Raw genomic sequence first — 24543 nt, 5'->3', positions numbered from 1 at the left:
GATTCCCACAAGGGCCAGTGAGCTGCGCCCTCTACAGCTAAGATTGTAACAACAGCTCTCCCTGGAGCTGGGCTGCCGTGAGTAGCCAGAGGTCGGCATGGGCTGCGGTGGTCTGCTGAGTGCTGCTGCGGGCTACCGTGTGCTGCCAGGAGTGGCCGGTGGCCAGCGTGAGTGGCCGGCAGCCTTCATGAGCAGCCGGCAGTGAGCTGCTGTGAGCAGCCGACCGACGACTGGTGACCAACTGCCTCAGCCGGGGGAGCGCAAGTCTCATAACACCAGCATGGGCCAGGGAGCTGTGTCCTACACAACTAGACTGAGACACAACGGCTTGAACCGGAGTGCGTTGGGGGACGGAAGACGGGGGGAAAAGAAAAGAAGAAAAAAAAATCATAGACTTGATATACTGCTGTATTTTTCTAGTACTCATGAAACTAAATACTAACAATTAACATTTTTTAAAAATGCTCACAGAGCCGCTAAATGCTTGCCCCACTTGGGGAAATGCTGTGTTGGTCTTACCTCTCCCAGATAGCAGGATTACACTTTCAGGTCTGAGGCCTGGGGAACAGGCTGCATAATCAGAAGGGAGGAGCTTTTGGAATGCCCTGGGCAACCATGGGGAAATTGGAGGCCAGGCTGGGGTACGCGCTGAAAATGCCAAGAAGACAAAAGCTAAAAGCATCGGTACAACCACAGCAGTCCCCAGGGCATTGCACTCTGTGAGACCTGGCATGGGACAAGCTGGGAAATACAGGCCTTCCCAATATTCCCAGGTACACAGGTGAGCCTCCGGTCACAGAACACCCTCACCTTTGATAGCAAATGACCAGAGTTATAGGTCCCTTCTGGAAAATAATAAAGAGGTGCCCCCTCTGAGCTATTTGGTTTTATTCTGTCTACAAATCCACATGCCCACAGGAGACGGGCAGACAGTGGGTGAAGTGGGTCTGGTGTCGGAAAGCCACAATGCAAGCAGGATGAGAAACGGCCCCTGCCACCCAGCCTCAGGAAGGGGAAGGGCAGAGGGAATGGTGGGGACGGGGGAGAACTGGGAAGAGGCGTCAGCTTCCCCTCAGTGCCGGCCGATTGCTTCATGCCCACATGGGGACCCGCTTTGGCCAGACGTTCAGATTTTTTAAGGTAAGCTAGAAAAAGTTATTGTTATGTATGTGTCCCTAATTGGTAAGTGTTGTCAATCCAAATTAAAAGAAAAAAACTCTCTCGTGAACACCATGTGGACCAAATTTGACCCAGAGGCATCCAGTTCTAGCCTGTGTATGTGGACCATGAAGGCAGGGACCAAGGCTTGCTTCTCTCTGGAGATAAAACTTCACGCACCTGACCTCATTGTCCCAAGAGCACCCATAAGGAGGGCCTGGTTATCTTGCACCACATCTCACATGTCCCTGTCACAGGAACAGCGAATTACATCATCTGAAACCCCCCCCACCCCCCGAGACCTGAACACTGTGCCCACGTCACACGTCCCAGAAAATCACTCTGACACACATTTAGTGATATACACAATCCCTGTATCACAGCCTGGGAATTCAGCTCAAGTGAAAGCTCTGTGGGGCCACAGGAAAACCTCAGCGCATGAAGCCACACAGGCCTGGATCCAGACCCAAGCAGCATGACCTCCCCTCTCTGAGCCTCAGTACCCCCATCGGAGTAATGGGTGCAATAGTTATCACCGTTACCCCACTGAGCTGCAGTTAGGTCTCAAGGAAATAACAGGAAGCAAGCTCTTCAGACTACAGACCTCACAACTGCTGGCATAGTAGCCGACATCTACAATTGTTTGACTATCACATGGTAGCAGAGCCAGCATTTCTGGGTTTGGCCAAACAAACCAGGCTGCAGCAGAGGGGCCCAGGAAGTGGCTCTGGGCCTCCTGGACCAAGGGCTGGAGGCGAAGGGACCTGGGGAGGGGTCTGTAATCCATTGCCAGGATGTTGATCATATGGGATGGACAACAATCACTTTTCCTCACTGAAGAATGAGACAGCCCAGGCCTCTGGCACCCAACTGGGGACTAGACCTGCCTCGGGCCACAGAACATGCCAGAAATGTCAAAGCAGGCAGCAGCATCTCATCTTCACCATCTCTGCCATGGGGGCTATTTTACCCAGTGCACCTGCCCTAGAGAACAGGAAGTCAGAAGCCAGGAACAGGTGTGCTCAGGTGAGGTGGGGAGAATACCAGAGGAACGGCACTTGCCAGCTTCCCCAAAGGGCATTTGTTTCATCCCAACACTTCCAAGTCAGCAAACTCCTCTCTGATTCTCTATCCAGAAAAGGCATTGTAGTCTCCAGGTGTGAGGGGAAAAGAGACCAAAGCTATGCATATTCCATCAGTGTCTCTCCATCACCAGTCAGCCCTAAGGCTAATCTTTCTGCCATCTCATTCACCTGTCACCTTCCTGGTGTAGAAATCTGCAGGGGTGGTGGGGCCATGGGAGGGAAAGGGAAGGACAACTGTTCTCTGACAGGTCCAACCCCTCAGCGAGATGATCAGGACCCTCCCATGTGACCCGCTGAAGACGCTCTAATAACAAGTCAGCTTAGAGACCACGGTTCTTTAAAACGCTAGTCAAACAGCCTCTTAACTTGGACAGTCACTCAAGCATAGAATTACTCAGAACATCTCTGCCCATGAAAATTGCCCCCCTTTTTTCTTTCTTTACAAAATCTGGCTATTCTTCCCAAAATGTTTGACCTGGACATTGTTTTAATGTCTTGAATATATTTATGTGCAGATCTTTGAAGCAGTAGAGTTTGCACCACTCCACACTGCAATAAGGAGAGAAGGTCCAGAATCAGTAGCCACAAGCCATAAAATCAGAAGGACAGCAACGCCTTCCTGAGGCCAGAGACACAAAGCAAGTATATCACTCACCTCTGATCAATGGAAGGGGCCTCCCAAGACTCAGCCCCTGATCATGTGGGAGATGGAGAGCTCAGGTAGGTCAACTTGGGCCTACCGGAATGACCAGGACAAACCCCTTTTGCAGCCCAGGTCACAAGCTTCTCTTCTTGGTCTTGGAACCTCACAGTGGCTACATGACAGCTTCCCGGAAAAGGGGAATTCAGGATGTTGATGGAATGAGAAGCTAGGGGTCCTGGGGGGAGAGCAGCAAATGTAGAGAGACCTGGGGGCCTTCCATTTGGCTCCTTTGGGGGTCTCACGCCCCTGAGACACCTTCTGTCCTAAGCACTCCAACACACTCAGCATTCACACCCTTAACTCAGCACACCCCACTTTTGGTTCTTCCCAAGAATCCTGCCAGCTTGCCAGCTGCACAGACATCTGTGGGACCCTGTTAGAAGAGACGCCCCAAAATACACTATCGCGATTATAAAACTGTGTTACATTGCCCCGCTCTTCTCCACAGACAGGGAGGAGGCCAACCTGCCGTTGGTGGTTGCACTCAGCCCTGCCTCTCTACCTCCTGAGACATGAGTGTGATTCTCCGGAGTCTGGGAAGGATGTGTTTGAACCTCCTGGAACACAGCAGGCTCGCTGGTTTCTAGAACTTAATGAGGAGTGAGACGCTTTGCTTTGATCTCTGCCCCATGCCACAGACGATCAAAATACTCTGGATTTGGATTTACGTAGGTAGCTCCATTTTTAGGCAAAGTTGCACGGAGCGAGTTAAGCAGTGTTGGCACCTCCCAGGTGCAGCACCCTGGCTGCCTGGCTGCCCACACCCAGCCTCACGAGGCTGTGCCTTGGCTCCTCAATCCCCCAAGCAGGACATGAAAGGCTGACTGAGCTACATCTTTAATAATATTAAAAAAATGTTTAAGAACTATTAGATGGCATTTTTTTTCCACTTTGGCAGAACTAGACTCATAGTCTATGTTATTACAAACTCAACCGCAAGAGAAGAAACTTGGCCAGTCACTATTTAGAAAGTCACATTCCAATAGCCCTGGAAGGAAGGATCTATGAGCTGAGCCGAGATGTGTCCAGTCACATCTGTCTTTTTCCACAGACCCTGCGCCCCCCCACCCCCACCCCGCAAGGCCACTCTTGAGCAACCTGTCCCCTTTCCAAGCAGCCTCTGAGTGCTGGAGACTGACCTGAAGTGAGAGAGTCTCTGTTTCCTCAAACCTACAGACAGAGAGGCCTTGGGTTTGGTATGATTTGAGAAGCCCCAGGGGAAGACCCCTGACCCCACCTCTGACCCCACTCTGCCAATTCAGAGATCCACAGAAGGAACTATTAAACCAAAAAGGCCCCTTGCAAATGAAAGAGGCTCCTGGGAGGGCTAATGCTTTAAACCACATAGCCATTCACACTTAAGTGTGAAGTGGTCTGATAACACTGCCATTTATTAAGCATCTACTCTGGGCCAGGCCCTGAAGCAAGCACTGTGGATGGTCCTTTAATCAGACTTTGAAGGAACTAAGCACTCTAAAATTCTGATGAGCGAGAGCTTGGACATATGTGATTAGTGAGGGGTTAGGATGGGAATAGTAGCTACGTGGACGAGATTGACACCCCAAAGAGAGACGGAAGGCCAACGGGGGAGTAAATAACTCTAACAGGGCACTCAAGATTGGCTTCACAGAAGTGGCGTTTCAGTGGAATTTTGAAGGATAAAGAGTAGGTCAACAGGTAGCCAAGGTGAAGACGGGAATTCCTAGTAGAGGGGGAAAAAAAAACGTGGGGAAACGTACAGGTGTAAAAAGTGACATAGTGTATGTACCAGTCTGGGTTCCAGCAGGAATACTCACGTTAAGAGAACGCAAGAAGGGTTTAGTAACCAGACTATGGGCAACGGTGTGGGCAAGATACGGGGAGACCACAGAGATCGCGTCGGACTTGGGGCTGTACCACCCCGGACGCAAAGGACAAAGGGAGGTAGCAGTCACCTGAATGCAGAAGGAGAACATTATGTGGCGAGGGCCACCTTGAGAGGACCTGGGACTTCCGAGGCTGGCAGCAGCCTGAGACGACCCCTCAAGGAGGGAGCCAGGGAATAAACACCTCCACCTCTCTCCCCACCCCCTCCTCAGATCTCCTGTGGGACTCCCCAGCCGCCAGGCCCAATGGGAAGCCAGAGGGCAGGACAGGGGACCCTGGATGACACTCCCCAAGTCGTCCAACTCCTGGGGCTCAGAGCTGGGAAGATTAGAGCGGAGAGTAGGTCTGGGGTGGGGGTAACTTGAAAGTACCCAACAGCGTGCATGAGGTGTGGCTGGAGCGGGGAGCCTTGGGGAAGGGGAGTGACAGAGGGACACAGAGCACAGTGACAGCAAAGGAGCCTGTCTGTCAGGCTAAGAGCGAGTGGGAACCATTGATCTAATGGGGTCATAGAGGCTCTGGCCTCTACTGGCCTTTGCTGAGGACCCTGGGAACAGGCGTCCATCAAAAGCTCCTGAGCTGAACCAACATCTTCCCACGCCAAACGCAGGCTGGAAGCCCCCCCACCCCCAGCGGCTCTCCTGGAGTGCCTGACACTTCGGCAAGAGCTGAGAAGGCAGAGGGGAGCGCAACCGAGAACTTCTAGCCGGTTAACACCAGGCTACCTCCTATGTCTATTCCAGGCTGCCTTCCCCCTCCTCACGTGGAAAGAGAGCCCTGCGACCAGGAGCTCTGCGGGAGAGGATTCCCAGAAAGACAAAAACTGTCTGTCTGCTTACCCCCAGGGACAGTTCCAGGCCGCCAGCTGGGGAGCCAAGTCAGCCCTGCCCTGCAAGGCTCAGAAAAAAGACAGCGCCAGCCCCCTCTCGTCTGGGAAACATTAAAAGCAATCTCTGAAGTGATTCATTAAAAGTCCTCCAATGGCAGAAGACCATCACCCAATGTGAAAATAAACACAGAGGGAAATTCCAGCATTACAACTGTTTCAAGTCTTTAAACAAATGCACAGTTAGTTCAGGGAAGGGAAGAGTCTTCTGACCATCTTTCCAAGCCCGTAGAATCCAAGTCAGACTCTCTCCATCCAGCAGGCCAGGCAAGTTCCCATGATGCCAGACTCTGAAAACTGAAAAGACTCACTCAACTCTCTGGGGCCCTTCCCACCTGACCTTCTCCAGGGCCCTTCCACCTGACCTTCTCGGCAGCCCACCACCGGCTAAAGCCAGTCATCCAAGCTTCCCAAGCTTCTGGTGGTGTAGCCTTCACCTCGGCCTTTGTAAAGCATCAGAAATTAAAGCAGAAGCAATTGTCCCATTCCACTCTGAGAAAGTCGGCATAGAAAATAAAATAGAAAACCAATATCAAGCAAAACTGAGAGCAATGTACACCGGTAAAAACATAGCGAAGATGCGAGAGAAATGTGTGTCCCTTTGGGCACAGAACTCATATTATCATGTCCAGTGTCTAGCAGAGTGAATGGCACATGGTGGGCATTTGGTAAACATGCAGGAAGAAAGGGTGGGAGGAAGATTGGCCACCCAGGAGAAAACGGTCCAGGAACCCGACAGTTACAGCAGTACCCAGGAGATCCACAGCTGACCCCCACTTTCCACCCACTGACTAGCAAAGACTGGCAAAAGGTGAGTTCCCTGAAGCCAAACTCAAATCCTTCCCATCAGATATTATTAAACTGCTCGTCCACAACTGGGATTTCTTGTCTTATTATTATTGTGGTAAAATATACATAAATTTACCATCGTAACCATTTTTAAGAGTATGGTTCGGTGGCATTGAGCACATGACTGAGCCACCGTCACCACCATCCATCTCCAGAATGCTTTACCTAGGAAAACAGAAACTGTCCCCATTAAACGACAGCTCTCTATCCTCCACCCCCCAGCCCTGGCAACCACCCTTCTACTTCCTGCCTCTATGAATCCGACCACTCCAAGTACTTCATATAAGTGAAATCATGCATTTTTCGTCCTTTCCTGACTGGCTTATTTCACTGAGCACAATATCTTCAAGGGCCATCTGTGTTGTAGCGTGTGTTAAGATTTCCTTCCTTGTTAAGTCTGAATAACATTTCACTGTATGTATCTACCACATTTTGTCTATCCTGTAACCTGCTGATGGCCATTTGGGTTACTTCCATCTTTTGGCTACTATAAATGATGCTGCTAGGAACATGGGTTTGCAGATATATTTTGGAGTCCCTGCTTTCAATTCCTTTGGCATTTCCCTGAAAGGTGGGAGTGGGTAGGGGACAAGCCAGCATTCTCTGAGACTGAGCAAATCATCTAGCTGTCAAATGACTGGAGAGCATAGCAATTGTGAACTTACTCATATATAGATTCAACGTCTAACTACACTGTGCACGCTGATAGGCGTGAACCTGTAGGAACGTTCCAGTAAAGGGCAGGGTTTGGGAGCCTGAGAAACGCGGGTTCAAATCTCAGGAGGAGACAGAGAACCGATAAGATCCTTAGTCTCCTCAACTGCAAATGGAGGTCATAAAATGCTCTTCACAAAGTTGACGGGGAGACAACTGAGGAAGCATACGAGGTCTGGTGAGTCCTACGCACTCGGTGAATACTGTTTCCTCCCTGCTACGGTGCCTCCCTGTTCTCCCAGTTCCACGTGTCTATAACCACGTTCCCAAAGCCGGCTGTGCAGCACCACATACCAGTTTAACGTCGCCTGTGAAATGAGTGAACGCAGTCAGACTTCTCTGAAGAGATCACCGACGGTTCCCAAGAAGAAGCTGATGTATAAATACCCCATGCTGAGAAAGCACAGCAGTCAGGGCGGGCCCGTTTGCTGTTGAAGGTCCCCATCCACCGCAGATGAAGGAACAATTTTGAAAGAATAAGTCCTTGGGCCAGGCTATGTAGCAAACCTGTGAATCACGTGGCTGAGGAACAGACCCAACCGTGGAACATACGGGTTGAGGGTGGAGGTGCCGGAATCAGCACCTTGAGAAAGTCACTTCACTTCACCAAGCCTCAGCTTCCTCATCTGTAAAATGGAACCAATTATAGTGCTATCTCCTAGGGGGGCTGTGAGGACCAAGAGCTGGATGCTGTTATAAAGTGCTTGACACACAGCCACAAGGCTCAGCTGTGGAACCCAGATGAGATGGGCCAGGTCCCCTCTCTCCTCAATCCTCAGGCATTTCTGCAGGAAGGAAGATGTAATAGGAAGCGCGCACAATGCTTTGCCCCTTCCCCATACTGTACCATCAGTTCCCCCGACATTTGTTCCCATCACCCTCACAGCTGTGCTCAAACAGTCTAGAAGAAATAAAAACTAGCTCATCCACCCATCCAACATCTGAGTGCCGGCCCTATGACAAGCCTGATACAGCCTTTGGGAACCAAGAGATTAATAGCACAGGCCTCTTCCCCACAGGAAGTCACGGAAGAAGTGGGGGAGGAACGAAAGTAATGATATAAGAATAGCTAACTCTTATTTGGGGCCATGTGCCAGGCATGACTTCAAGTGCCTTTGCAAAATTCATTGAATTCTCCCAACAGTCCTATAATGCTATTATGATTCCCATTTTACAGATGTAGCAACGTGGGTACAGGCAGTAACTTGCCCAAGCTCGCAAAGCTGGTAAGTAACGGAGCTGGACTTTGAACTAGATGCTAACACCAGGTATGGTACGGTCACCAAGCAATGTGGACAAATGCCAGTGATTCTGCGATGCTTATATCCCAGCCGAACACTAGCCAGCTCTGCACGAACCCTTGTAACCCCTCGACTAGGAACCTAAACACTAATGGGAGTCCTGTGACAAGCAGTGGCCAGGAGCTCGGGCTTGGGGGCACGAAGGAGGGCACCCAGTAGCTCCCCAGAATCTGCAGGCAGCCAACTGCTTCAACGCCCTAAAGGCTGACAAGCAGTGAGCCTGTAAATTACACTCCTCAGGACAGTCCCTCACGATTCACCGAGGGCTGTTCTCACAGGCATCAGCTCATTTAACCAGCAAGGTAGCCCTGTGAAGGGGATCTGACTGCATCCCCACTTTACAAAGCAGCAACTGAGGCTCAGTGGGGGGAAGCGTCATAACCAACTCCAAGCCAAGAGAGCCCGGCACACCTATCCGTCAGCTCAGATGAGACAATTCTTTCCCAAGAGACGTCGTTGGCCCAATCTGCACATTCACCAAAAGCAGTGGAGCTAGACCTGCATTCAGCCTCTCTGCGTCCCCCTAATGGTCAGCCCAGATAGCAGGGTCCCCTCCTTTATTCTTTGCCTGGTGTCCCAGCCTCAGAGGCCACACACTGACCGTATCATCTGAAAGAGCACCCACCGTTCATCACCGCCCTGCCCGCCTCCATTCTTCTTCAGGGCACTGTGGTTATCGGACATCCTTGTAGGTGTATTTGTTTAGTGTCGGTTTCTCCCCAGCGAGGCTGTAAGTGCCATGAGGACAGCAAACACGCCCATTTTGCTCTTCACAGTATCCCAGTATCTGGAACAACCCAGAGCAGATCCTGATGTACTGAAAGTGGTCAGTGTGATTCCATGCAAGGAATGAACCGACGAATAAATGGAAGTGGGTTAGGGAATTACACCTTGTCTGAGGAGCCAGAAACAAAACCTCACCTTGGACCCCCACCCCCACCCTGCTCCCAGGTCTAAGGTGTCTCAGGCTTGGCCTCAGAGCAAACAGGAACACTTGACCTCCTGCCTTCCCTTCCCGGGTCCTCTTCCTCTTCAAGAACACTCTCCTCTGGGTAACGCCCATAACGGGCCCCTCATCTGGGATGGCACCCCAGAGCCCCATCCAGATCTTTCTTACTCACCGATTGCCTCACATATGTGTACTCCCTTCCTCCCACCCCAAAACAGTACCAAGCCCAGTCTAGTTCCTCAGGGACCTTCTAATCCTGTAACCTCATTCATGCAAAGGTACCGATGAGTGCTCACCGGTAGCAGATGTGATTTTTAAAGGAGGCCTTCTCGTGGCCATATCGTGACACACTATATGGCTAATTGTAGGGGCTTCTGCTACCCTGGGAACTTAATATGCCTCATCATATACAGAAAATTGCCTGTGGATGCCATTCATTTATTTCTTCATTTGGTATTTGAGCAAACATTTACTGAATGCCTTCTGCCTGCCAGGAAATGTTCTGTGTGCTGAGGACACAACAGTAAGCCAGAAAGCCAAGGTCCCTGCTCTCAGAAAACCCACAATCTACTTGAGAAGACAGGACAGTAGGCAAAGACCTTGCCGAGGAGTTTTAATTCTCATTCTTAGTGTTACAGTCGGGGATGGAAACCTGTGTGGGGATCAGAGGCAGTTCCCCAGGGAATGGACAGTCAGGAGGGCTTGCTAAGGAAAACCGCCATTCCTCTGGCTGCTGGCAGCTGACCAAGAGGTCACCAGGGAGCTGAGAAAATGTGGGCATCCAGCATCTGCAATGGTGCAGAGGTGTGAGCTGGTACAAGCAAGGCTGGCCCTGGGCCCAGCTGTTCATGAGACCCTCAAACATGGCCCAGAGTTCAGCCACAAATGGCATTTGTGCCAGGCAGCAGGAAAAAGCACCAGGGCACGCTGTCTTTGGGGCTGAGTAGATGCCGACTGTCCTCCCCTCCCTTCGGAATGTTAGACATTGAGTCTGGGTTCCTGAGGCTCTCCGATCCCTACGAGATTGCCCAAGTTCATGATCATAATACCAGGCAAACCAGCAGTCTCTGCAGACAATCTGCAGTGGCCCTTGGTGCTGGCGTGTTGAGGAGCGTTTCAATACTCTGCTGTCCTCCCCCCACCCCCAGCATGCCAAGGCAAAGGAAGCCTCTGGCATCAACCACAATTCCCGGAGACCTGACAGCTTTCTCTGACCTGCCAACTAAGGTAAAGATACCCAAGACTTCACTTTTGATTCACCTTGAACCCACCTTTCCCTCCCAGGCAACATCTCCACGGTGCCCAGTTGCCCAGTGGAAAGAATCACAGCCCTTTTCTGGCTTTCTCTGCTACAAGCAGCTTCCAGGACCCGTCAGAAACGAAGGCGAGGAACAGCCACGGACAGACAAGCCTATGAAATGAGTGCTGACATACAGCGAGGCACTGTACTCACTGCAGAGCGACACATGCTGTTCCATGGACAGGGGCCCATTCGTGAGTCACCACGCATAAAGGGCCGTTGTGGAAAGTATTGGGAACAGAATTTCTTCCTCGCTGCCCAACTTGGGGAAGGCTGGAGTCACAGTTGCCTCCAGAAATGAAGTCAGAGAGACTCAGCCCGACTTCCGGTTGCTGGGCCCGAAGACCAGGGTGCCACCATGTTTGGACCCTGCCTTTGGTGAATGGCAGTCACAGAACACAAAGCAGCAGTGGGTGGAGACGGCCCAGTTGCACGACAGTAACAAATACCATTCATTCAGCAAGTCCTATGTGCGTGCCAGGCACGGCACTGGGCACTATGCACAGTTATGTTCATTCTCTCACAAAGTTCTGACTGAGGCTTCCTTATGTAGGTGTTATGGTTTCCATTTCACAGAGGAAGAAACAGGCTGGGGTGGGGACAGGAGCGTGTGACTTGCCAGGAATCACACAACTAGTAAGTAGCAGAACCAGGACTCCAGGTCTGATTCCTGTCACCTACACTTCCCCTTGACCTTCATCACATCCCCTATCCCACACATTAGAGGTACAAGATCTTGTCACCTACCTAAGCTGGCTCTCTGGAGGGCCCTATCAGTTCATATGATGAGACCCAAAGCTGCTCTCCTCTCTCACCCCTTCTCCTCAGCCTGGTGTGCGTCCCTGCCTCCCTCCTCCTCTGGGTGACTGTGTCTGTCCCTCCAGAACCAGGCTCTTCTTCCTCCCAAAAGTCTTCCTCGCTTTCATCCATGTGACCAACGCTTTCTCTGACCTCCCACGACCTGAAAGGGAATGGTGGTCAATGTGTCCCTTGAATATCGGAAGAGGGGATGGGTCTCACCACTGTCTGTTCCCACTCAAGTTCAGGAAAACAGTCACCACCCCTTTGGGTGCCAAGACCCCTTACCTTCTGTCTCCAGGGGCGATGGGTGTAATGGACCTTGAGAGACTGCGCGTGTCCACACGGGGCAGTTTAGATGGGACCTGGCAACGTTTCCAGGCTCAGGCAAGTGTCATTCTGATAGTTGATCCACAGGTGACCAGAAGGTCATTTGCTGGAATGACTAGACAAAGAGCTTTCAAGGCTCTCCTGGCAAAGGGACACCCTAGACTGTCACAAAGCCCTGTGGATTGGGTCAGCTCCCAGCTGCTCCCTGAAAATTTCTCAACACTAACATTCCTCTCTCTGCCTGGACCCCAGTCATGCCTCCCTGTCTTGTGCTAAGCCCCACACCCACTCTTTCCCACCCTCCCTCCAGCCTGGGGACCCTCGTCTGGGCTGAGGCAGTGAGAGGCCATGAGGCTTTTCCTCGGTCCCTGTACTAACCCCAATGTTACAGAAGAAATCGTGCCTACTCCCCAGGCCCCCACTTTTTACTTGCAGAGGCCTGTTTTGTTTGTCTCCCCACTGGATGTGGATTCAGGCCAGAAAGCTAGTTAAAACTGGGTTTGAGAAGCAACCCATCTGAGCTTGAATCTCACTGCGTTCTTGCTATGCAAACTCAGTCCAGTTTCTTCACTTCTCTGTGCTGAAGTCCTTTCATCAAGATTTAGTCTCATGCCTGCAAAAGCCACAGAATCAAGTCCAACCTTTCCTGAGACAATATGAAGCACCAAATTCTCCCCCTTCTCACCCCCAAGGCCCTTCCCCAAATGAGGTTCAATGACCCCACTCACCTCCCTGGGGAATACCACCTTCCCTGGGAGCCACTGCTCCCTGCTCTGCTGAAGGGGCCTCAGTAGGACAGAAAACAAGGGGGTGTCCCCTGCCTTTACAGAAGCATGAGAACCTGGGGAAATGACAAAGCCAAGCCAGCTGGTACAGGCAAGGAATTCAGAGCAAACACATTCCTGCTTCCTCCAATCTTTTTTTTAAGAGCACATCCAATTGCATGTCCTCAAATCAACAGACAGTGCCGTGCATGTCAGCGTTGGGTAGGAACCCACTTCTGCCATCTCGAAGCAATGTAACCCCAGGCAAGGGGCCTCCCTCCTGGGAGCATGAGTTCCCTCCTCCATCCCAAGGGAGGAATGACACAGACCACTCAGGGCTTGAGAGAGAGTGAAGGCATGGTCAAAGTCAGCCCTTGATACGGACCCGCTATCTATGTTACCAAACAGTCAAAGAAAAGGACAAGCGTGCACAAAAATGCTCATAGAGTCGCTCCTCTTGGCTGGAGAGCAAAACCTGGAACTGGTCCATGCCGCTAAAGTCCTTAATTCCTCTAGTCCTCTGCTGGCAAGGGCTCCTGGCCAGCGACGGGCATTCCTGATCCAGGACTTCACAATAATTAAATTATTAATATGCCTCTTAATACATCAGGAAAGCAAAGATATCACTACCATGAACTTTTATAACAGTTTACTGTGCTAAGGATTCCCATGCTGGGCCTGCTAATCTATGCAGGGGAGCCTCTCTGTGCCTGTGTCCAGGGACACCGGCTAAACCTGACCCGTGGCTTTTACAGTCCTGTCGTACTTGGGGCTTACACTAGACAAACCGCCATGAGCTTCAGTGGGGCCTGGGTTTGAGTTCCTGCTCCGCCCTTTACTGGACATGTAACGCTGAGCAGATTATTTCATCATCCTCACCCTCAGTTTTCTCATCTGTAAAATGGGAATAATAATAGTACCTCTTACATTGGGTTATTTTGAAGAGATAAAGTGTGCACAGTCTGAGCCCACTGCGTGGTGCACAATAAATTCCCCACAGATCTTGGTATTATTATTATCAATAAATTAGTTCTCTCTCATCATGTACCAATATCAACCTCCAACTGTACAAGAAAGTAAGGGCTTTCTGCTTCTCCCTCGCTCACATCAGATCTGGAAATGTGATCCCTGCCATCTGTGGACGCCCAGCTGAGCAGAAGGCCCCACAGAGCTCTCCCCTCCCTTCCCTCCATCTACTTTTGATATGTCATCGAACTAAGCAGCATAGGTCCATCACAACAGAAATGGCCATTTACAGCAAGTGTGTCTTTTTCCCTGCAATTTCCATGGCTACTTTGTGCCTCCATTACTCAAAGCTAACAAACCAACTTCTGTAATACTGGAGTTCATTATAAGGGAAACAAACAAACAAACAAGCACCAGGCTGCTGGAAAGATAGTTCAATAGTAACCATTCATACTCAGCCTTTTCCAGGAGCTGAAAAAGGAAAGTAACTATCACACTACATTTCTTTGCAAATGTTTCTATGGTATATGGGCTTCTTACAATGATTACTCATACTGATATGTCAACAGTTTAAAAGAATTTGCCAGGGCAAGAATGAGAGGGGCAAAGTCTGTCCAGCTACTGTGTCCTCCGTGGGGTCATGTCCCAGATGTTAACACTTCCTTCCCTCCAGGCTGAGAATTCCTGGTGCTTGGGAACTTTCTCCAGCCCCCACGCCCAACCCGCCCAGCACCCTCTTGCTTTGGCCTGTCCCCTGGGCTCTGTCCAATTGCCCTGATCAGATCTCCTTCTGCCCAACCCTCTGGACGCACCTTAGCCAGCCTGGCTGCCTGGCTGTCGGTCTGGCTCTCCCAGCTCGCCATCAGCCCCCTGCGGCCCAACCTCCCCGCATGCCTCTCCCAGCCCTGCACTCAGCCCAGCCCTTGCCCTGATCACCTGCCTATACAGCAGGGGAGTCCAGACAGGTAACAATGGAGACCGTCCCTTACACACTGAGGGGAACAACGCCCAAGGGGGCTCAGGATACATATCTCAACCTTGATTTTGGCCTCAAGGAGGAAACTCAAGCTCTTGCAAAGACAACTCCCCTATTGTCAGCATTAGAGACAGAAAGTGCTGGACGCGTCACAGAGCTAATTCTGTGCACAAAGCCTGACATGGCTGAGCTCTCATGAAGGAAACACGTGGCGGACTGGACAGTTGTTTCCACTCTCCTTTCCTCCCTCTGCCATGTGGCCTTGCAGAGCAGGGAACGTAGAGAACGTACCCCCCCACGGTGGTGACACTGGGCTTGGCTATGTGCTTTGCTTTGGCCAAAGGAATATTAGCAGATGTGACGGGACGGGGACTCTTCGAGGGCTTGCACCGTTTGGTACGCCCCTTTCCACTTTCCTGGTCCACCACAGAAAGGCATGCCCCACATAGATGCTGGTCCAACCTGCAACCTGGAGCCAAGCACAGCCAATCCCACCCAAGATGCAGACCTGTGAGCAAAGAACCAAATGCTTGTGGTTGTTTGTAGGTAGCAAAAACCCAAGCAGAACAGCCGCTGCCCAAGAATGCCATTACCCACACCCTGAGCACAGCGCTTCTGTTGCCCCAACTCAAGAGATGACGGCGATCAACAAAGTGAAAAGGTAGCCCGTGGAATGGGAGAGCATATCGGCAAACCACGTATCTCATAAAGGGTTAATATAAGCAAATCACACAATTCAAAACAAAAAAAAATCCAATTAAAAAATGGGCAAAGGGCCTAAACAGACACTTTTCCAAAGAAGATATGCAGATGGCCTACAGGTACATGAAAAGGTGCTCAATCAAAACCGCCATGAGATGTCACCTCACACCTGTTGTTGAAAGCAATGCCTGCCGCACATGCGTCTCCCCTTCCTCTGGCACAAGCCCCAGACTTCCCTCTGGGGAGCCGCTGCACCCTCACTATCAGCAAGGTGGGCCAGGAAGACTCCCCCAACCCTCTGTCTGCATGGCTCACGGGCCTGGCCCAGCCGTTCAGCATATTCCTTTACCCTGGCCACAGCGAGTGGGCCAGGAAAGGACACGTGACCAAGCCAGACTCAAAGAGCCAACCAGGGGACTTTTGTAGGAACTATGATTAGGGAAGAAGAGCCCTATTTCTGGGAAGATTTTGGACCTGGGGTGACTGAAGCCCCCACACACAGAGAGGTAATCCAAGAATGAAGCAAAGACAGAGGAAAGCCAGGGCTAAAAGACGGAAAGACACCAATGTCGGAAGACTCTGTGTGAGCACCTGGATCCAGCTGTGCCTGAAGTCAGTCAAGCCCTGAGCGCCACAGGTGTATGAGCCCAGGAATTCCTCTTTGTTTCTTCAGGAAGTGGAGCTGGATTCTTTCCTGCCCCCACTGGAAGGGTCATGAGACCCTCCCTTTGTTAGCCACACTGTGCAGTTGCGACTCTCCCTTCCTCCACCTCTGAGATCTAAACTGAACGTTAAGAAAGGGCACAGAATGTTCGCGCTCCTTGACTGGACTTTCTGTGGCTGGCCTCCACCATTTTGTCGAGCCAGGGACTCAAAACATTTGAGAGTGGCAAAGTCCATCATTGTCGGTTGGGAATATTGCCCGGCATGTATTTATTTATGCAGGCATTTATTATTTTCTCAGCAAGTGGTTAACCTTTCATTTTTCTTGGGAAAAAAAAAAAATTGAACATGTCACCACCTCATTTCCCCACCTCTCTCAGGATTCAGGGACATGACAAAGTTGAATTGAATATTTCTGAACTTCAGAGTTAAAAATAAATCAAGCCACCCTCCTTTTCCAAAAAACAAACAAACAAAAAACCTATCTTGTCACTAAGGGTCCTCTCCCCTTAATTGCATTCCAAAGCGATGCCACAAATGCATGCATCAGGCCAAATGTCATCGGCATCTGGCTGGGGGCCATCTCAAGAACGTGCTCCCCTTCTGTCAGGGCTCCCCACGTGGAGTCAGTCCTCAGGTTCCTGAAATGACCTGGGCAGTGCAGATCCCGGGGCTCATGTCAGGCATGAGAGCGGCCTCGGCCCCTGAGTGCTCCCCTGTTCAGCTGTCACAGCTGATTCAGCCACTGGTCCCACCCAGGGTTTGCTCAAGCCCCCAAGACAACACTCACTTTGACCCCAAGACTCCAGCTCCTGGGGCTCCAGCGATGGCCTGGTGACTGGACTGGCAGTGCCAACTCCTCTGAAGTCACAGCCTTTACTATCATATACTTGTTTTTAGGACTTTATTGGGGAACAGTGTGTACTTCCAGGACTTTTTTCCAAGTCAAGTTGTTGTCTTTTCAATCTTAGTTGTGGAGGGCGCCACTCAGCTCCAGGTCCAGTTCCCGTTTCTAGTTGCCCACCATCCCTTGCGGGAATCGAACCAGCAACCTTGTGGTTGAGATGACACGCTCCAACCAACTGAGCCATCTGGGAGCTCAGCAGCAGCTCAGCTCAAGGTGCCGTGTTCAATCTTAGTTGCAGGGGGCAGAGCCCACCGTCCCTTGGGGGACTCGAGGAACCGAACTGGCAACCTTATGGTTGTGAGCCCACTGGCCCATGTGGGAATCGAACTGCCCGGTGGCTCAGGCGGTTAGATCTCCATGTTCCTAACTCATATATTTTTTTAATTCTTTGTGATAAAATGCACATAAAGTTGACCACTTTAACCATGTTCAAGTATACTGTTCAGGAGTGTTAAGTGCATTTACATTGTTGTGCAACCAATATCCAAATATTTTTATCTTGTGGAACTGAAATTCTGTCCCCATTAAACAACAACTCCCCACTCCCCCTCCTCCCAGCCCCTGACAACCAGCTTTCCACTTTTTTTTGCATTATGGGTTTTTTTATAATTTTTTTTTTAATTTTATTGGGGAACAGTGTGTACTTCTAGGACTTTTTTCCAAGTCAAGTTCTTGTCCTTTCAGTCTTACTTGTGGAGGGCACAGCTCAGCTCCAGGTCCAGTTGCCATTGTTAGTTGCAGGCAACCAACTGAGCCATCCAGGAGGCAGCTCAACTCAAGGTGCCGTGTTCAATCTTAGTTGCAGGGGGTGGAGCCCACCATCCCTTGCGGGACTCAAGGAGTTGAACCGGCAACCTTGTGGTTGAGAGCCCACTGGCCCATGGGGAATCGAACCGGCAGCCTTTGGAGTTAGGAGCACGGAGCTCTAACCGCCTGAGCCACCGGGCCGGCCCCCGGACCGGCCCCCACCCTTCCACTTTCTGACTATGAATTTGACTACTTCAGGTATTTCATTTAAGGGGACTCACACAGTATTTGTCTTTTTATGCCTGGCTCATTTCACTTAGCATCATGTCCTCAAGTTTCCTCTGTTGAAACGTGTCAGAATTTCCATCCTCTTTAAGGAGAAATAATGTTCCATTTTATGTATACACCACATTTTCTTTATATATTCATCCATCAGTGGACCTTTAGGTTGTTTCCACCTCTTGGCTATTGTAAATAGTGCTGCAAGGAACACGGGGTGCTAGTATCCTGTCTGTTCATCTGGCTATGTGCCCCAAAGTGTAATTATAGGCTCACATGGCAGTTCCATTTTGTTTTGTTTGTTTTGAGGACTTCCCATACCATTTTTCGTGGCTGCGATTCCGTTTTCCGTTCCCACCAGCATCACACGAGGGTTCAAATGTGTCCCCATCCTCACCAACACTTGCTGTTTTCTGGGGTTTCCTTTTGGTTTTGACAGTAGCCACCCTAATGGATATGAGGTCCTATGTCATTGTGGGTTTGATTTTTCCTGTTACTCTTATGATGGTCATTACTGTCACTTTGTCCTGTTACATCAGGTTGTGTTTTGTTTTATTCTTCATGGTTCAGAGATGGGCTTATTTCACTTTGAAGTTATATCATCCTTGGTGGCCTAACCAACTTGCGGCAAATGGCCCACCTTCTTCTAAGAGAGACATTCTGCTGCCAAGTCACGAGGACCTGAAGATCCTAAGTGATTACTGTTCCCATGAGGTAGTGAAGGAAACTGATACCCAGAGAAGTGAACGGCTGAGTCCAAGGTCACACAGCTGATGGAGCTGGAACTGGAACTCAGGGTGCCTCTGAATCCATGCTTGTACAAGACACGACAGAGAACACACTCCCCGGGTCTCCCCACGGAGCCTGTGCCACATGTTGTCACCTCGCAGCGCTGTTTTAAATCTCCAAATGCTGTGAGTCATTTGCTCGCTAGCTGCTGCAGCCCAGCACCGCGCCACGGACGTGATGTGTCAGCACAGTGGCCTTTGCTGCCATCATGGGAGCCCAGTGGTCCCGCGGGCATTCTGCATCCTTGCCTTGACTGTGTGTGCTGTTCTCTTCCTTCTTTGGTCATTCTTGTCTACCAACTCCTCTAGAACTTTCATTATGTCACCACACAGACACATTCTTATAATAGTTAAAAGAGTGGCTATGAAAGTTATGTAATAACATTAGGACATTATATGTTAAGTGAAAAAGCAGGATACAAATTGCATGCACAGAGATATGAAAAAACACATATGCACATAAAAAATGAAAGCAAAAACACCAGACTGCTTGCTGCGGTTGTGGTGGTGTGGTAAGACTGTGGGTGATTTTTTTTTCTTCTCTTTTGGTTTCCCAAATTTTCTGTTATGTACTTATAATAAAAAAAAAAATAGGTTAAAATGTTTTTTTAAAAATATGTCATTGTTTATCTGGCCCCTCTCCTGGGAGGCAGCAGAGCAGAGCATGCTAGTTAAAGGCATGATTGCTGGAGGTTCACTGCCTGGGTTCAAATCCCAGCCCTACCACTTAATAGCCGCATGACCCTCAGTGAGTTCCTGAACTGTTTATTCTGCATCTCAGTTTCCCCATCTGTAACATGGGCTAATAAGAGCCGCTGTTTCATAGGGTGGTTCTGAGGATTAAGTGAACATTTGTAAAGTGCCTAGAATGTTGCCTAGTACACAGTTAAGTGCTATGTAAACGTTTGCTAAATACCAGCCATTTCTTCACACCTTCTCCACCAAGGGGGCATCTTGGCAGGGACGGGGATGCAGAAGCAGGGCAACTCCCACGCTGTTCAGAGGGACCCAACTGGGGGAACTTACAAAGAGATAGATTCGTGCTCAAAACAATAAAGACCTCCTTAACTCTAGAGCTGTGTCATACCAGGCAGGCTGGAGGTGAACTCCTCAGCAGCGCAGCACCGGAGGGCTGTCTGTCATGAATACTCTCTGATGCTTTATAGCTCATGAAGCATCCACACAGAAGCCCACTGGAGAATTAGGTAAAGGGAAGACGAGCAACCTCCCCCAGTGCATTATAGAAAGGCCCCAAACAAGTCTTCCTCTGCTTAAATAGGATGAAGTCCTCTAGTGGCCAGGAGGTGACACTACAACTCCTGGCTTGAGTCCCAACACAGATACCAAACGGTTGCTGGCGACCTATTGTTAGCTGGGTTTGGTTCTGACAAGTGTGTCACGACACCATGCAGGGCTCCTCCTCTCCCCTTGCTGTGGCTGAGAGAGCCAGACCACATTTCCTAAGACTCAGTACCTGCATGTTTGTGGTATAAGCCCACTTTACATAGCTGATCTCCAGAAAGGCAGTCCCTTCCCTGGGTACGTACCACTTGTGTACTCATTACATCTGCTTAGAGATGGGGCTGCGAAAAAGGATGGCTTAAAGTGTGTTAGAGATGAGTAAGACCTTCAATCTACAGCCCCTCGTTTCAACCCCTTCACTTTACAGACGAGAGAAGTTCAACAACATTTACAACAGTGCCTGGAACACAGTAGGTACATCATAAATCTTTACGGGAATTAGGTGTCATTTTTCATCCCTGTCATTACTTTGAGAGTTGATCTCACCAAAAACCTCCTCTGATGACACATCAACTGCTCCTGCTTCCTCACTTGGCATGACCTCATCTAAACCGATTTCTAAAGGCCCCACCTCCAAATACTATCACAGTGGGAGTTAAGGCTTGAATGTGTGAATTGGAGCAGGGTGGGGGGATAAGGTCAGGGGGGGGTGCAGATAAAATGCCCATGAAAACATAATGTTCCATTAGGAATAATCTTCCTTTGCTTTGTGTTTTGTATATTACAGTGTAGCTGGGGAAAAGAGAAGAAAAAAAAACAGGTAGGAAGAAGAAATAAACCCCCCGCCCCCCAAAAAATGTCTAGCTCAGGGCTTGACAAACTTTCTGTGAAGGGCCAGATGGTAAATATTTTAGGTCATGCAACCTCTGTCACTCCTCAATTCTGCCTTCTGTAGCATGACAGTAGCCACAGACGACACATAAGAGAATGGGCGTGGCTGGATTCCAGCAACACTCTTGGCCATCAGCTCCATGGTTCACCTTCTCATGTCCTCTCAGGTCTGCTCTCCACCAGCACCTCCTCCCACAGGTCTCCCCTCTGCTCCTGCCACTATGTCCCCCTCACTTGGCCTTGTTTTTCTTCACAGCATTCCTAGTCTCTTCCATCATCCACTGTCTAGTGCTTATTTGTTCATTGTCTGCCTCCTTCACCAGAATGCAAGATCCATGAGGGCGGGGGCTTTGCTTTTCTTACTTCATGTTATGGACTGAATGTTTGTATCTGCGCCCCCTCCCCCCACCCCCCACCCTGCTCCAATTCATACATTCAAGCCTTAACTCCCACTGTGATAGTATTTGGAGGTGGGGCCTTTAGAAATTGGTTTAGATGAGGTCATGAAGGGGGGGTCCTGATGATGAGATTAGTGCCCTGATGAGAGGAGACCAGAGAGCTTGCTCTTTCTCTCTCTCCCATGTGAGGACACAGCAAGAATGCAGCCATTTTCAAGACAGCCCTCACCAGGAGCCAAATGAGCCAGCACTTTGATCTTGCATTCCCAGCCCAAGTGGTACCTCCACCACCTAGAACAATGCTTAGTGGGTGACGGATGCCCCATACATATTGTTAGTTAAAACCTTCTCTCAGTCCTCTGGGCAGAGTTTGCATCCCAGTTTGGAGGCACTTTGATTTTTTTATAGAAAATGGGAGGCAGCCTGGGCTGCCATCAAGCTCTGGGGTCATGGCTGACTGCACACACATCCACACTCCATCCTACAGCTCATCGTGCCATCTTGTCATGACGTGACTTAGCTGTCTTTTCCACACAACTAGAACTCTTCCTGAAGTGAGTGGAAATTCCAGGGTAGTGCCTGAAAGCACTTCCTGTGGTCTTCTGGGTAGAATGACTTATCTCAGAGCAGCAACTTTATTAGTGGGTGTTTCCAGTACCAGAGCAGATCTGCAAAGGACAACATGTTGGCCGGGTGGGTGTAACAGTGCAGGTTATTTTAGTTCCTAGTAACAGAAAATCCCAAAACTGTTAAAAGTGTTCCAGGCCCTAAATAAGCTTACCATTTCAAAGTGATTTAAGGATCCCAAAAAGATTCCTTGTCTTCAACATTGAAAGGGAACTAAAGATTCTGGAGGTGGATCAGGCTTCAGGTATGGCCTGATCTAGTGGCTGAACAATGTCACTCAGCCTCCGTTGCCTTCCATCTCTCTGTGGACCTCCCCAGCGTCAGCTTCGTCCTACAGCTGACTCCTCTCACAGTCACAGAGAGCTAACGGGATTCATCTTCCTCATTCATATCTAAAGGGGGAGAGTTTCTCCTTCAGAGAATTCCTGGGCGTCCTCTGGTTGGAGCCACTCACACCACATTTCCACTCCTGAAACAATTCACTGTAGCAAGAATTAGGCTAATGAACTGCCTTTAACCGATAAAGGGGCCACTCGAACCACATGCTGGGACATTTGGGGTCCTTTTGGGACGGAGGAAGGAAAATGGATGCTGGGAAGGTTACTAATAGTTCTCAGCACAGTGGGTCTTGCAGAACGTCAAACCCTCCCAGGTGACTGCTGCCCCTGTCTCCACACAGGATTAGTTCTGGGTACCCGCAGTCCATTTATGGCTTTTATGAGATACGAGCGAACCTAACCAAGGCTTTGGAATGCCTCTTTTAGAAATTAGTGGTGAGCGGGCCAAGCATACAATTAAGGATTGCATTTTTCTATGAACACACAAACACAGATACACACAGAACAGGGCATGGCACTAAGTCCTCCACGCAGATCCCCTCCCACCGGCTGGTCTTGTGCTGAAACCCTCTGGTTAAAGAACGTGCCAAATGATGAAGCTGAAACGTGCCACAGTAACTGACATGTAGCTGTGCCCGCTGCCCAGCGTGGCACGCCTTTATGTAAATGCACATCTGCGTGTGGCGGCCCACAGCCTGGATCCTGAGGGCTCTTGCTCTCCTTACACTTAATCTCTCACACGTGTGCCAAGATTAACAGGAAGTAAATGCTAGGAAAATCTTGACTCTGTTAAAAGTGTGCCAGGGCCTAAATAAGCTTCCCATCTCAGAGTGATTTAAGGATCCCGAAAAGCTTCTTTGTCTCCTACTGAGTCTGGAATCTAAAATTCCCATATGGTTCAAGCTTTTGCATGGGGTTCTTGAAAACGCAAGATTATCTCATGGTAAGTAATTAGCAGCCATTGACTCCCAAAGGTGTTAGAGACCTTGAGGGGTGCCTTGGGTGTGCACCTTTTAATGGGAAGGAAAGAGCACTTGATACAAAGACCAGACAGAGGGACGCCCTAGGGTGCCAGGAAGTAGGTCAAGATTTCCTGCTTCCCAACTGGGAGGCACTTTGCTTCTTTTATCAAAATGATGAAAGGCAGCATGGGGTGTGATCACAGTCTGACGTCCTGGGTCCAGACTCCCGCTCTGCCCCTAACTAACTGGGTGACCCTGGGTAAGTCTCTTCACCTCTTAATTCTTAATTTATTTGTCTGCAAAAAGAGGACAAGAATAAGACCTTCTGGATAATATTACAATAATATAATATAAAATATGTATGCTGTATCATTAGTAATATAATACAATATATAATACCATAGTATACTACATAGTATACTATATAATATATACTTACATATAATATTATACTATAATACATAGTATAATATATTATACTGCATGTTACATTATTAATATTATACTGTTATATATACTATACTACACAATATGTACTATACTATACATAATATACCATAATATATTATACTATATGTTATAGTACTATACTATATTGTACTATGTATTATATGTACATATATTATACTACATGTTATGGTGTACTATACATATATGTATACATGTACACATTGTACTATGTTATACTATACTTACATAACTTATGCTGTGTATGTTTACATATGCTATATAGTATATATACTATATCCTATAGGATACAGTATAGTATGTAATGATATGATACTAACATAATAACCCTTATAGGCTTGTTGGTGGATTAGGTGACACACTCGGCAAAGACTGAAGTACTGGCCTCACCTCTCGTGCCCCGTGGCAGAGTTGTACATCCTTGTTGTACATCCACACTCTTGCCACGGCCTCCAGAAGCCCTTGACTTTGGACTTGACTGTGTCACTTGCTTTGGCCAATAACATGCTCGCAACAGCCTGAAAAGTACCTGTGTGCCTGGCACTGCCTTCTTGCGACCCTGCCGTGGCCCAGGGAAGCAGCTGGTGTACAGGATGAGCCTCACACAGAGCAGCCCTGGACGCAGCCTGCAGCCAGAGCCCAACACCGCCGAGCCGCACGTCGGTCAGGCGAACCCTATAGCCAACCTGCAGACACGCAAGCTGAGCACTCCTGAGTCTGCGTTTGTTTAGTACGCAGACAAAGCTGAGTGCACAACAAACACTCAATAAACGTGTGCTGCTCACATTGTGATTATTGGCATAAGAAACTGCACACGGCTCGTACAACCAGGGTATTCATTTGCATTGTCAGGTTTATGACATTTGCTCTCATACTAGAAGCTGCG

This window comes from Rhinolophus sinicus, chromosome 5, assembly GCF_057876585.1.
Source record: "Rhinolophus sinicus isolate RSI-liver-muscle chromosome 5, RSI-T2T, whole genome shotgun sequence".
NCBI classification, from domain to species: domain Eukaryota; kingdom Metazoa; phylum Chordata; class Mammalia; order Chiroptera; family Rhinolophidae; genus Rhinolophus; species Rhinolophus sinicus.
This window is presented reverse-complemented; position numbering follows the sequence as displayed.